The 11,451-nt window shown below is 39.8% G+C and overlaps 1 non-coding gene across 1 annotated transcript; it reads left to right on the top strand.

The window, feature by feature from the left end:
• The first annotated feature begins 10,143 nt into the window (after positions 1-10,143).
• LOC118858891 lies at positions 10,144-10,250 on the top strand. The gene has a single exon (XR_005011009.1). It is a non-coding gene; the product is annotated as a U6 spliceosomal RNA (small nuclear RNA).
• The last annotated feature ends 1,201 nt before the right edge of the window (positions 10,251-11,451 follow it).

Raw genomic sequence — 11,451 nt, 5'->3', positions numbered from 1 at the left:
AGTATAATATTTATTGAGATACCAGAAAATCATATCCCATAACCAAACATTCAGCTCCCACAGCCAGTCAGCCCACTTTATCATAACAGCAAGGAACTTTAAACACCATATCACAGCCTGGAGCCTCACCATCCCAAAATCTCTCTGACCCCCTGCTGGGGTGTCCCCAAAGACAAACTCACAGTACAGCTAAGCCAGCCTGTTCAGCTCTAACAATCACAAGGGCAGCCGTTAGCAGCCATCAGCAGCTATAATTGCTCTCTCTCTCTCTCTCTGTCTCTGTCTCTCTCTCTCTCTCTGTCTCTCTCTCTCTCTCTCTTCCACTCTCTCCCTCTCTCTCAGCATTTCCTATGACATAACTTCCTTTTCCTGTCAAGAAGCTCCTCCCACCACATGCATCTTAGGCTTCCTATGATGTAAGTAGGTCACATGGCCTATTAATGGGTGGGAAAGATCTTCAAATCTAAATTGCTACTATATTCAGCCCCAAGATCTTTTTAATCCACTACATAGGGCAATGGGAATTCTGAGATAACTTGTGTCAATAGAACTTTACACAGCAATATAACAGGGACAACACAAGATAAGCATATAAAACAATGTCATCATTCTCTCCTCAAATGAATGGGGCTCAAAATCTTGGGGTAAGGGGCAAAGGTCTCATCCTCCAAAGCTTCTTCCTGCTGAAAATGGACATAGAGCTGTCCCTGCCCCAAAAGATAAAGAGCCCTATTTGAGAGGTCAGTTCTTTATCAAGCTGGCATCTGGAACTCAGTTGACTCCAGGTCTAGGGATGACACATCGCAGTCATGGACAGGTCTAGAGGTGACACATCATAGTCGTGGACAGGTCCAGAGATGACATCCGAATACATCAGAAGGTGATATCTGGCTTAAGCGATGAGGCATCTGCAGGTAGATGGTACTAAGCCTGCAGGAAACAAATCTCACAAACAAATTTCGTAGACAAAAATCCAAAAAGAAACAAAGAGACTATCATAGCCTCATTCATGATAGAATACATGAGTCAAGGGTACAATTTCATAACCATTTTCTCCTGGGTAGACTACTGTTACAGTATTATCTTTCCCATGCGCTATAATTATACAGCCTTTGGAACATTGTCGGGCTTCTGTTTTACCCATAATTTAACTCCTAATTTTATTCTATCAGTAGAAACAAATCCCTTCTTTCCTCTGATAGTTATTTTGGAAGAAGGGTCAGTTTTCACAAGGGGTACTGTTTCACAAGGAATAATAATAAACTGAACTATTCTATCATTTTTACACAACTATATATGTTCTTCACCTAAATTCTGGAGTGTCACAATAATTTCTTCTTGATAACTAGAGTCTATCACTCCAGCCAATACATGTATTCCCTGAGCTGCTAATCCTGGTTTAGGTAATATCCATCTAAAATAATGCTTAGGGATTCTCATACATATCCCAGTAGAGATCTTTCTTATCTCTTTTCTATCCAACCAAAAGTTCTCCAAACAATGTAAATCATATCATGCTGAACCAGGTATTCCTGGATATGGTGGTGGGACATCTTACCTCACAGTCCACTACTCAATATTTTGGAACTTATGTGTTTGCTGTTTTCTAATTTGCAGATTCGGCGTCATCATTTTGGCTAGAGGTGTACTTCCTCCTAATGGTCTATTACTCAAATTACATAAAGCAGTGAACAAATTATCCTTCCAATGTTGATACAAGTTGTTAGAACTTAACTTTCTTAACTGTTCCTTCAACAATCCATTCATTCTTTCTATCAACCCAGATGCTTGTGGATAATATGGAATATGATATATCCACCCTATATTGTTCAATACACAATATCTCTTCACCTCATTACCTTTCAAATGTGACACATTGTCACTCTAAATCTGCATTGGGGTTCCATAATATAGATTCAGAATATCTAGAGTTTTACAGGTGTTTTTCTGGGTTGTATTCTTATAAGGACAAGCCACTAGTACACCTGAATAGGTATCAACACAAGTACGTATAAATTTGCATCCTTTATCTTGGGGTAGTGTTCCAATATAACCTATCTGTCATATCTGGTCTGGAACTCTTCCCCTTGCTACTTCTCCAGTTACTACCCGAGGAACAGTTCGTTCCTTTTCCAATTGACACATATGACATTCTTCTGTTACTTGCTTTAACAATTAATAAGAGATACTAATACCTCGATCTTGTGCTCACCAGTGTGTGGCCTGGACCCCTAAATGGCTGCTCATTTGGTGGGCCCATTTTGCTAGTATCAGATCATCAGTTGGTGTCAAAGTAGAGACAATATATTCAGCGGCAATCTTTGCTAGTCAATCAGCATGTGCGTTGTACTCACATTCTGACATTGTGAGGGGCACATGAGCATCTACATGAAAAACTGACAAATTAGTAACCAAAGACATGTCCCAGATACTTCCCATAGTTCTTTGCCCCAAACTTGTTTACCATGAATTTCCCGATTCTGGTTTTTCCACATTGGAATTCAAGTAGCTAACCCATTAGCTACTGCCCACGAATCAGCGAATATATGACACTGTCCTCCTTTCTCTGTTTTAATAGCTTGATGTACTCCATAAGTTCAGCATATTGACTACTTCCACCTATCCCAGTACTTTGCAAAGTTTTCTTAGTACATGGGTTATAAGCTACTGCTTTCCAATGTCTTTTATGTCCCAAATATTTTGCTGTCCCATCAGTAAACTATGCATGTTTCTTCTGTGCTTCAGTTAGTCCATCATATCCACCCTTCCATTTTACAAAGGATTGTACCAACAGCTGCCTTTGTTCAGGGGTTTTGTCATTTCCATCAATGTCGATGCTTGCAATAGATTCGTGCAGAGCAGAAATTCCACTTTTGCCTATTTTCAATCTATTCTGAATATACCATTTCCATTTAATTATGCTGGCCTCTTGCACATGTCCAATTCTGTGAGATGCTGGGGTACTCATTACCCAAGTCATAATCGTGATTCCAGGCCTCAATATCACTTCATGGCCCAGAGTCACTTGTTCAATCTCTACCAAAGCCCAATATGCAGCTAACAACTGCTTTTCAAATGGTGTTTATTGTAATCCAGATGAAGGTAGTTTCCTTGACTAAAATCCTAATGGTACATTTCAGTTTTGTTGTTTCTACCATCAACTCCAATCACATAGTCATCTTGTACAGTCACTTGTAATTCCACAGGTCCACTTCGCATAAGCCATAAATCCAGAGCCAACTGTATAACAGCTTTAGCTTCTTCAAAACTTTTACTCTGTTCAAGTCCCCAATCAAATTCATATTTTTTCCTGGTAACTTCATATAAGGGTTTCAAAATTTGTCTGAGATGTGGAATGTGATGCTTCCAATATCCAAACAGTACTATGAACTTTGGAGCCTCCTTCTTATTGGTGGGGATAGGAAAGTCTTGAATCTTTTGTCAAGCTTGCAGGAGAATCTCTTGCAGTCCTTTATTCCATTGTATAACCAAAATCTTTACAGTTTGAGCTGGTTCTTGAATCTTTGCAGGGTAATTTCTCACCATTTGCTTTTCATATGCTCAATTAAAAGTATCAAACTCTTCTCCACTCCTTTTACATTTTTTCCCTATATCGAAATATCACCTTTGTAGCAGGTAAGCTGCACACCAGGTAACTTTAATTCATCCAAATGTTCAGCCACAATCCTATGACAAATAGTTAGGCTATGCACATATCATTGTGGCAACTGGGTAAAAATATATTGTTGGCCCTGCCACGTGAAAGCAAACTGGTTCCATTGTTTGGAGTCTATTGGGATCATAAAAAAGCATTGGCCAAATAAGTAACTGCATATCAAGTCCCATCATATTTATATATCCTTTCTATTTATGTAACAGTATCTGGAACAGCAGTATACAAGGGTGGACTCACTTTATTCAATTGTCTATAATCAACTGTCATTCTTCATGGTCCATCTGACTTTTGTACTGGACATACAGGATTATCCCATTGAGTGGTTGTAGGGACTAAAACTTCTGCTTCAACATATTCCTTTATAGTATTGACTATCTTTCCCACCTGGCATATGATACTGCTTCAAAGTAATTACTTTAGAACATTCAGGTAAAGTCATTGGGTCCATCTTTACTTTTCCCACCAAAACCGTATTAATTCCTATCTTCCTTACTGCAAATTGATATCTCCCCTCAGGCAAATTCAGAGTCATGCCTTTCAATATATCTATTCCAATGATATATTCAGGAATGGGTACAATGACCACAGTATATTCTTTCTTAGGCACTTTTCCAATTTTCATCATCAGTTTCACTAGTTTGGCTAATATTTCAGCCTTTGCTAGTTCTGTGATGGTAAGAGGAGTTCCATATTTAAATTTGTCGGGGGTTTCCATAATCAAGCTGCCCTCTACCCCAGTGTCTATCAGTGCACTAGTTACAGTATTTGATCCATCCTTCCAATATATAGTCAGATTAATATGGGGTCTGTAGTCTTGTCTGTGTGTTTCTTTAATCTTAGATGGGGCTTGGCCTATTCCTTAGTCTCCTTAAAGATGTGACTCACTTGGATGCAAGGGTTCAAGATCTAGAGGATTTATAGGGGCAGTTCTCACTTCTCTATTCCATTTGCTATTAAGCCCTCTTATCTCAGTACATTTTATATAGCTCATTAGTTGGAATACCATCTATTCTTCTAAAATCTACCCCCTGCTTTCAATAGAGCAGTAAACATTTCTTTCCTTGTCATTCTATTTGTTGGACGTTGAATCCATTGGCTACGTACCCTTCTTTCCTGGGGAAACTTATTAATTCCCCAGTCTCCTAAGTCACTTAACTGTGAAATCTTATCCAACACCTCTGAAAGAGGGTTCCCTACTTCTGTAATCAGCAAAGTCAGATCACATGTTTGTAAGTGGGGGGTGCCATCTTAGCCATCAAATTCCTATGAGAGACTCCCAAGGGAGTTTCATATTAAACTTTAGCATTCTACAACATAATAGCAGTCTTCATTACCTCCTCCTTTAACTTTCTTGTATAGTTCCTAATTGAATACCAGGGTCTATCTGCAGTAGGCCACATAGTATCAGCAAGATATTCCTCTTTACACCCTGTTGCAGCCAAAGCCAACAAATTGGTTGCTTGGTTTGTTCTTTGCAAATGATAATCTCTAAAAGCTTGTTGTACAAAAGAATTCTGACTAATGCTTATGAATCTCATACAATCTACAGAATATATAGGCACTCCTGTGGCCCCTTCATCATGGATTCTCACCACCCAAGATATTAATCCCACTCTCTGGGTGAACCTACTCAAGATATCTGTGATTTCCTGTTGTGTAAAATCCTCCAAAATCTCCCCAAACTGAGTACTATGTTCTTGCGTTTCCTGTCTGCTCCACTGTATGGGACACATTTCTCTTTGAGAGTGCAACAATGTCTCACTCTCTCTGCGAGAAGTACCATGTGACAAAGTATCACCTCATACTTGAGGTTCTGACATTGTATCCTCCTGTCTAGATTCTCTAACCCTGTTACCATGGTAACCAGGCTGCCTGCTAGGCTCCACCTTGGCTGAACTGAGATGCACTCTTGAAATCCTTGGCTCTCTCTGCCTTCCAGCTGAATTTACAAGGCCATTAGCTTCCTGTTGTTCTGCCACCTGAGTTTCTCCATCTTGCTGTGGTATGGGCTAAGTATTCTCAGAAGTTTCAGCAACTGTCGGAGCCTGAACTCTCTCTCCTAATAGTGTGTCTGTGTTCACATACAATATAATAGGCTGTGAGTAAAATCCAGCCTGGTCTAGAGATTGCTCTTAGGATCCCCATTCCTGGCTCAACACAGTAACCTCAATGAGGCATTGCTCCAAATCTCTGGGTCTTCCATTCTGTAGCTTCTGCTTCCAGTCCTCATAGAGACCAGTGCCGTTAGACAATTCCTTTGCTAGGGAGCAATAAGTTACATCTTCCCATCCTGGGATAACCATTTCTTCCTCTAAAGCCCTTCTACCTCTAAATAGTGATCTTATACCTTGAGATCCCATCCTCCCAGTCACCAAATAATGTATAAGTAAGGCAATAAAAACAACAGCAATGATAATCATGAATATGCCTGTATAGTTCTGTATCTCAAGGTATGAGAGACTCTCCATAAGGAAGGTAAAAGAAGTATAATATTTATTCAGATACCAGAAAATCATATCCCATAACCAAACATTCAACTTCCACAGCCAGTCAGCCCACTTTATCATAACAGCAAGGAACTTAAAACACCATGTATCAGGCTGGAGCCTCGCCATCCCAAAACTTCTCTGACACCCTGCTGGGGTGTCCCCAAAGACAAACTCACAGTACAGCTAAGCCAACCTGTTCAACTCTAACAATCACAAGGGTGGCCGTTAGCAGCCATTAGTAGCCATAACATCTCTCTCTCTCTCTCTCTCTCTCTCTCTCTCTCGCTCTCAGTATTTCCTGTGATATAACATCCTTTTCCTGTCAGGAAGCTCCTCCCACCACATATGTGTTAGGCTTCCTGTGATGTAAGCAGGTGACATGGCCTATTAATGCGTAGGAAAGATCTTCAAATCCAAATTGCTCCTATACTGTGTCACTCAAATTTATGATCTCCATGTGTGTTTTAACCATAAGATGAGAAAGGAAGTTTCTTAGTTTGAATAAGTTGTAAATACAATAAGACAATTGACAAAGTGTCAATTGAAATTTCAATCTCAAGATACCTGTGTTTCCCCTGTAAGCATATGTCCATAGGATACCAAGATAAGAAAAGTCCCAGACAGAGACATGTCACCAGGATAATCAAGACAATGTCTGGTCCCAAGAATTCTGTCCTTTAGTGGTTACAAACAGGAAAAATGGTCTTGATTAGCCTCAGTTGTTGACACAGGAAGGGGAATTTGGAGTTCACTCAGAGAACAAGGCATGTCTATCATGCTATAAAACGCAAATCATTATGGTAGATTAAGCTCAGAGTGGGCCACAATGCCTCTAATGCCCAGGTTTTAGGCTTTCCTCAGATCTTGGGGGTTCAAAATGGTTTGGGAAGGGGTCTACAATTCCCCTCTTTTTGGTCAAAAGTGCACCAAAAACACCACCTGCAGACCAAGAAAGGCATGGGAAAACTTCACTCTTCCTCAGGGAGTGGGAAGAGATATCCAGTTGGAGCAGGCATCTGCAGATGGTCCAGGGGTCCATATCCACAGGTTGGTAGCTGTAGGAATAGTCAGAAAGATTTGATAGGGGCTCTTAGAAAATATACAAGTTGATGATTGAGAGAAAACAGCATAACATAGGTTCTTGGCTAAAGGTACATAGGATGATTTGGTTTCCCAGACACAAAGAGTTGGGTTCAAACAATACAACAAAGTTTTTCTCAGCATTCGCAAAATTACATAATTACATTAAGTCAGGTACAGATTAAACTACTTAGAGGGCTCACAATGGGCTAGTATTGAGAAGGGAGATTTGCATGTCACCAGGATAATCAAGAAAACTTAAACATGAACCAAACAAATCAATACAATCATTATTACCAATGTTGACTAACATCAAGTCTCCTTGTATCCCAGTCATCCATTCCCAATCGCCATTTGAGCAGCACTTTTTGAATCCCAGATATCGCATGTACTTATCTGGTCCCTAGATATCCTTTCTTTGACAATAGGTTTATTCTCAGGACAATTCTAAAAGGTAATTCTCCTCCTCTGGTTCAGATCTAGACATTCCTAGATAATTCCTACTTAGTATAAATTAGTACTTCCACTAAATTTGGTTCTACATTTTTGAAACTTGAGAGAATTTCACTTTATATATTATTTGCTGTTTCTCTCCTTACCTAAATCCTGTACCTGGTGTAAGATTCTTCCAAAATGTGAGGGTCCAACCATAAAATAATGTCTTCAGCCTTTTAAAATTATCAGACAGATACTTTAATAAACGAGAAATAATTTTGCTTATTTTTACCATTGTCCTATACAATTTTTGTGTAAAAATCCAAATCTGAGATCCTGTTGCCGGAACATGCTTAAAGGCTGAGTTTCCATGAGAAAAAATTTGGAAGCCAATCATGTACATCTGTATATAATTGTTCGAAGAATCCGTCTAATCCTGTTGCTTTTCTTAAAATTTGCTATCCTTTTTTAGTTAGCTTCTTTAGTTATCTATCAAATTACATCTTTGTCTTATTACTTTCTCTAATCATTTCTTCCTTTGGAGGATGTTATCTCTGTATTATATTTATTTGGACATGGATATAGGTTAAAATGTAAGCTATTCATTCTTACACCCTATTATAGTAACTCAGGAATGTTCTAGTATCCATCTATTATTTAACAGATTTAGTATTGTACTTACAGAACTTCTTGATTATAGGAATTTGCTATAAAAGAAAAGGAGGGACAATGTCACATATCACAACAGAAGGAAAGAACTTCCTTAGCTCTGTTTGATTCCAGGCATGAGTCAGATTTGATAGCCAATTACATAGTCACTAGATGACAGAAGCAGGCATTAGGGTTAATCGGGTGGGGGATTTTCCCTTTCGGAAAGGAAATAACACATTGGGAAATAGAGTCAGGAAGATCCTACCTAGGCTGTGTCCAAGGGTGTCCTCAAAACTCTTCCCAGGCACAGATATCCACTTTTAACAGTTCTCTGCCTGCAGCCCATGCCACTCTACTATTGGCTTCATGACAACTCAGACAACTATACCTGTAATTGAAGCTCAAAACAATAGTTGATTGCAGTCCCATGAAGTCTTGAATAATAAGTTCCAATAATCAGAGCCTCAGATGAGTTTGGTCTCAAGGATGACACATGCTGGATAGTAAGTATTTAATCTCACATGGTAACAGTAAGATACTGATCACAGGAAAAATGCTGCTGCTCTCAGAATCCCTTTAAAAAATGGGAACATCTTAAGGTGAGTCTTAAGCAGTTTGCATAAATTTCTGCCCATGTTCTAATTCCAAATTTAAAATAATATTAGATTTCCAGGGGCAGAGCCAAGATGGCGACTTGGAAGCAGGGACTAGCATGAGCTCCATACCGAGTCCCTCCAAAAACCTATAAAAAATGGCTCTGAACCAATTCTAGAACTGCAGAACCCACAAAACAGCAGAGGGAAGCAGGGCTTCAGTCCAGGACAGCTTCGATGGTCTCTGGGTGAGGTCTATCCCACACGGAGCTGGGAGCTGGGAACGGAGTGGAGCAGAGCCCAGCCTGAGCGGTGTGGACCAAAGAGACCAGGAGCCGGGTGGAGGGGGCCCTAGTGCCCTGAATCAGTGAGCTGCAGCAGGTACCAGGGCTTCTCAACCCACAAACACCAAAGACTGCGGAGAAGGTTAGTGGGAAAAGCTGTGGGAGTAGAAGGAGTTCAAGGTTTGGCTTCCAGCCCCGGGGGGCAGCGGAGGTGGGGCAGCTACAGCTGTTGCGGCGTCCGGCCCCAGGCCCACCTGGTGGGAGGAATTAAGTGCCGCATCAGAGCAGGAGTGCACAGCCTGCTGAAGATCTAAGCCCAGTCTGGGTTGGGGGTTCTTGGGGAAGGAGGAGTGCTGGTGTGACAGAGCTGACACCTCCCCCCCAAACTTGGAACATAGAACTCGTTAGTCTACAAGCAGTAGTACCCCACTGAAAAACTCAAGGGTCAAGTTAGTTGGTTGGGAATATGGCCAGGCAGCAAAAACACACCCAGATTCAGTCTCAGACTTTGGATTCTTTTGGATTCTTTCTTTGGTGACAAAGAAGACTAAAACATACAGCCTAAAGAAGACAACAAAGTCATAGAGCCTACAACAAAAGCCTCCAAGAAAAACATGAACTGGTCCCAGGCCATGGAAGAGCTCAAAAAGGATTTGGAAAAGCAAGTTAGAGAAGTAGAGGAAAAATTGGGAAGAGAAATGAGAATGATGCGAGAAAACCATGAAAAACAAGTCAATGACTTGCTAAAGGAGACCCAAAAAAATACTGAAAAATACACTGAAGAAAACAACACCTTAAAAAATAGATTAACTCAAATGGCAAAAGAGCTCCAAAAAGCCAATGAGGAGAAAAATACCTTGAAAGGCAGAATTAGCCAAATGGAAAAGGAGGTCCAAAAGACCACTGAAGAAAATACTACTTTAAAAATTAGATTGGAGCTTGCTTCGGCAGCACATATACTAAAATTGGAACGATACAGAGAAGATTAGCATGGCCCCTGCGCAAGGATGAGACGCAAATTCGTGAAGCGTTCCATATTTTTATAAACATTTTTCTCTTGTCTCTGGAAAAATGGAAATTCTGTTCAGTTTTACGATGTAAAATAAAAATGATTTAGCTAAAAAAAATTAGATTGGAGCAAGTGGAAGCTAGTGACTTTATGAGAAATCAAGAAATTATAAAACAGAACCAAAGGAATGAAAAAATGGAAGAGGATGTGAAATATCTCATTGGAAAAACCACTGACCTGGAAAATAGATCCAGGAGAGATAATTTAAAAATTATTGGACTACCTGAAAGCCATGATCAAAAAAAGAGCCTAGATATCATCTTTCAAGAAATAATCAAGGAGAACTGCCCTGATATTCAAGAGCCACAGGGCAAAATAGAAATTGAAAGAATCCATCAATTGCCTCCTCAAATAGATCCCAAAAAGAAATCTCCTAGGAATATTGTCAACACACTCCAGAGCTCCTAGATCAAGGAGAAAATACTGCAAGCAGCCAGAAAGAAACAATTTGAGTATTGTGGAAACCCAATCAGAATAACCCAAGATCTGGCAGCTTCTACATTAAGAGATCGAAGGGCTTGGAATGCGATATTCCAGATGTCAATGGAGCTAGGATTAAAACCAAGAATCACCTACCCAGCAAAACTGAGTATCATGCTCCAAGGCAAAATATGGATTTTCAATAAAATAGAGGACTTTCAAGCTTTCTCAGTGAAAAGACCAGAACTGAATAGAAAATTTGACTTTCCAACACAAGATTCAAGAAAAGCATGAAAAGGTAATCAAGAAACAGAAATTGCAAGGGACTTTCTAAAGTTGAACTGTTTTGTTTACATTCCTACATGGAAAGATGACATGTATGATTCATGAGACCTCAGTATTAGGGTAGCTGAAGAGAATATGCATATATATATATATATATATACATATATATGTATATATATATATACATGTTTATGTATATATAAGTGAATGAGTATGTATGTATATATCTGTGTGCAGACACAGGGTGAGTTGAAGATGAAGGGAAGATATCTAAAAGAAATAAAATCAAATTAAGGGATGAGAGAGCAACATACTGAGAGAGGGAGATAGGGAGAGACAGAATGGGGTGGATTATCTCACATAAAGGTGGTAAGAGGAAGCAGTTCTGTGGGAGGACGGGAGATGGCACGTGAGGGGGGAATGAGTGAAACTTGCTTTCATCAGATTTGGCCTGAGGAGGGAATACCAT

The sequence above is a fragment of the Trichosurus vulpecula genome, chromosome 7 (assembly GCF_011100635.1).
Source record: "Trichosurus vulpecula isolate mTriVul1 chromosome 7, mTriVul1.pri, whole genome shotgun sequence".
NCBI classification, from domain to species: Eukaryota; Metazoa; Chordata; class Mammalia; order Diprotodontia; family Phalangeridae; genus Trichosurus; species Trichosurus vulpecula.
The sequence above is the reverse complement of the archived record's forward strand: the minus strand, read 5'-3'. Positions and strand labels throughout refer to the sequence as shown.